The sequence below is a fragment of the Lentinus tigrinus genome (genome assembly GCF_003813185.1).
Source record: "Lentinus tigrinus ALCF2SS1-7 unplaced genomic scaffold L226scaffold_85, whole genome shotgun sequence".
In the NCBI taxonomy this organism is placed as follows: domain Eukaryota; kingdom Fungi; phylum Basidiomycota; class Agaricomycetes; order Polyporales; family Polyporaceae; genus Lentinus; species Lentinus tigrinus.
In genome coordinates this window covers 31,233-34,835 of record NW_027137994.1, presented here as the reverse complement: position 1 = coordinate 34,835, position 3,603 = coordinate 31,233, and positions in this window count along the sequence as shown.

The window sequence follows — 3,603 nt, the reverse complement described above, 5'->3', positions numbered from 1 at the left end:
TCGACTTTGTGCCTTCGTGCCGGTCGTCGCTTTGTCCTCCATCGAGTTCATCATCTCTTCTATCCATCTCATTGCTCTTTCGGCTCCTCGCCGCTCGCCCCTCAGGTCGTCGCCGATCGACGCCTGGTGTCTATGCGTCTAGTCGCCGCGACACCTGCAACTGACTACCCGAACCCCGACGGTACCGTACAACGCATCCCTCAGAACCCCGGAGTGCGCCGGTACTTCTGGGAACACCTACATGACGTCAACCGGTGCGTCCAGCGAGTCGAATTCGCCCACGGAACCTTCTCCGGACCCAAGACGTTCATCGGACCCCCGGAGTTCCATGCGGTCGGAAACTTCTGCACCCCGGTTGGCCGGAAACCGGACGAAAAGCGGACGGAGGCCATCTCGAACTGGGGCCCGTGCAAAGACCTGTCCAAGGTCCGTGCGTTCCTGGGGACCATCGGTGTAGCCAGGATCTTCATCAAGGACTTCGCGAAGCGGGCTCACCATCTCGTAAAGCTTACCCGAAAAGGTGTGCCCTTCGAATTCGGGCCGGAGCAACTACGGGTGATGGAAGACCTCAAGAAGGCCCTCCTGGAGTCTCCTGCCCTCCGACCGATCAACTACGAGTCCGATGCCCCGGTCGTCTTAGCAGTGGACACTTCCTACATTGCGGTCGGTTACCAACTCGCCCAACTGGACCGAGAGAATCCCAAGATCCGTTATTACAACCGCTTCGGATCTATCACGCTGAATGACCGAGAGTCCCGGTTCTCGCAGGCCAAGCTCGAGCTCTACGGTCTCTATCAGGCCCTCCGGGCACTCCGACTGTGGCTGATCGGCGTCCAGAACCTCATTGTCGAAGTGGACGCACATTACATCGAAGGAATGTTGCGGAACCCGGACCTGGCTCCTTCCGCGTCGATTAACCGGTGGATTGTCGGAATCAACACCTTCCACTTTGAGCTTGTACACGTCCCAGGGGAGCACCACGGACCGGATGGGCTCTCCCGTCGTCCTGCGCAACCTGGCGATACCCCCGAACCGGAGGATGATTTCGACAATTGGATTGACCGGCTCTATGGCTTTCTGTACCAGATCAACCCGCCTCCCACGCAACGACTAGCCCCAGCCCCGCTACGACCGCCGACCGAGATACCGGCCTCGTTGGTCTCCGTCTTCATGCAGCAGACGAGCGGAACCTCAGCCAAGCTGCCGGCAGTCGAACCAACACCGTATACCAGTTTCCCCAGGACGGCGGCTGCGAACCGGCTGGACGACCGAGTAAACATGGTACGGGAGTGGCTGCTCGACCAGGAATGGCCTTCGGCCCTCGATGACCGTGGTTGGACGCGCTTCCTGAAGTATGCTGGAGGATTCTTCGTCGATAAGGACGGAAGGTTATGGCGGACATCGGAGGACGGAGCACACAAGCGAGTCCTGGCGTCCGAGCTCTGACCGCAAGTACTCGTCGACATGCACGACCACGTAGGGCACCGCGGCATCTACGCGACCCAGGCGTTCATCGCAGAACACTTTTGGTGGCCGGAGATGAAAGCGGACATCGCGTGGTACGTCCGGTTGTGCCACCAGTGCCAGGTCCGCCAGACTACCAAGGTCCACATCCCGCCGACCGTGGCCTACCCCGCACCGCCGATGGTCCGAGTTCACGTCGACGCCGTGGACATGCCCGGAACCTACAAGCACTACTTCCACGCCCGGTGCGCTACCACCGCGTACGTCGAAGGCCGGGCAGCCAAGTCGCAGACCGCCCAAGCAATCGGAGACTGGCTCTATCAAGACCTCCTGTGCAGGTGGGGAGCGGTCAGCGAGATCATCTCCGACAACGGCTCCCCTTGGGTAGCGGCGCTGGAGTATATCGGCAAAAAGTTCCACGTCTTCCATATCCGCATCTCCGGTTACAATTCGCAAGCCAACGGAGTCGTAGAACGAGCGCACTTCCACATCAGAGATGCCCTGTTCAAGGCATGCGAGGGTGACGCATCGCTCTGGGTCTCCCGGGTCTACTCCGTCCACTGGGCTGACCGAGTTACGGTCCGTCGACGACTGGGGTGTTTCCCGTACTTCGCCATCACCGGAACCCACCCCATAATGCCGTTCGACATCTCCGAGGCGACGTACCTCATGCCGGTCCCCTCTTCGCTTCTCTCAACAACGGAGCTCATTTCTCGTCGGGCGATCGCCATCCAGAAGCGTCCGGAGCAAATCACATTGCTCCGGTCTACGGTGTTCCAGGAACGAGTCGAAGCCGCCAGGCGCGTAGAGCAGGAACGGAAGGCCACCATCCGTGACTTCGACTTCGGACGCGGACGACTCGTCCTCATGCGTAACACCGCTATCGAGAAGTCCCTTAACCGAAAGATGCACCCACGATACCTAGGCCCGTATGTGGTCCTCCAGCGGAACCGCGGAGGGGCTTACGTCCTAGCGGAACTCGATGGAGCAGTCTTCGACCGACCAGTAGCGGCCTTCAGGCTGGTACCTTACCTGGCCCGTAATGAGGCCATTCCCGTCCCCGTGGGAGCATTGGACGTCACCGAAGAGGAACTCGACGCCATCACCGACCGAGCACCGGACTCAGACTCGGAAGCAGAAGTCAGAGAGGTCGACTGACCGTTCTGACTGCGACCGAGGACGGTCGAGGTCTCAGTGGGGAGGGGAGGAGCCTGCTACGCTAGGCTAACCCTACATAAGTACTATAGAATCTCGTTGCTAATGTTCACATCCTATTCTCCCATCACCGCTCACTTATACTCAGAAAAGTCTTACAATACAAACTATCCTTGACCTCTTTTCCCTCACACACCGACTTCCGTCCGGTTGCTCTGTTCGGAATCCCTGTCCGTTAGACCATCCGAGCATGCTTCCGTCGAAAGACTTTCCTAGCCCCTTACATGTCTTTACATACGCCTAATATCAGTCGCCCTTCTTTTTGATTTTCCCCTTACTTCATTGCACACTCCCTAAAAGCTAAGAAACTGGACAATAGCTATTACTTATGATACACAGGACTAACAGGTGCGGGTCGCGCGACTAACTAGAAGGGTATATTACAGGTACGGTCCGTCTCCGAGTCCGTCTCCAAGATCCGATAACCAAGGCAAGGATGTCCGACCCCGCTCACCGACTCCGACAACCCTCAGGCGGAAGGTCCTTCCTCCGCGGTTCTGAACTGGAGCAGCTCTAGCAGCTGCGCAGCGGCGGGGTCGTCCTGGGCCAGGTCCTCCAGAGTCAAGGCGGGAGGTACCGCAAGGCCGGTAGCAGACGTGTACTGCCGGAACGGAACCCCACTCACCTCCTCCTCGCGGGCAGCAAGGGCCCGCACCGAGTGTGCGGCCTCCCACAGCTCCGCGAGCGCCCAGTTGTACCGCTCCCGGATGGTGGCAATGTGGCGGTCGCGGACGGCGTCGCCAGAGGTTGTCGAGGCGGGGGTCGAACCCAACGACAGCAGAGCTGGACGACGACGACTACGTTTGGGGCTGCGGGCGGGCGGAGCCACCTGTGGTATCCAAGCTTGTAGTACAATGGCCCACAAAGTGTCAATTCTGTTGTGTAAAACGTGGGGGATTTTTATTACAAGCTAGAGCTACAAGG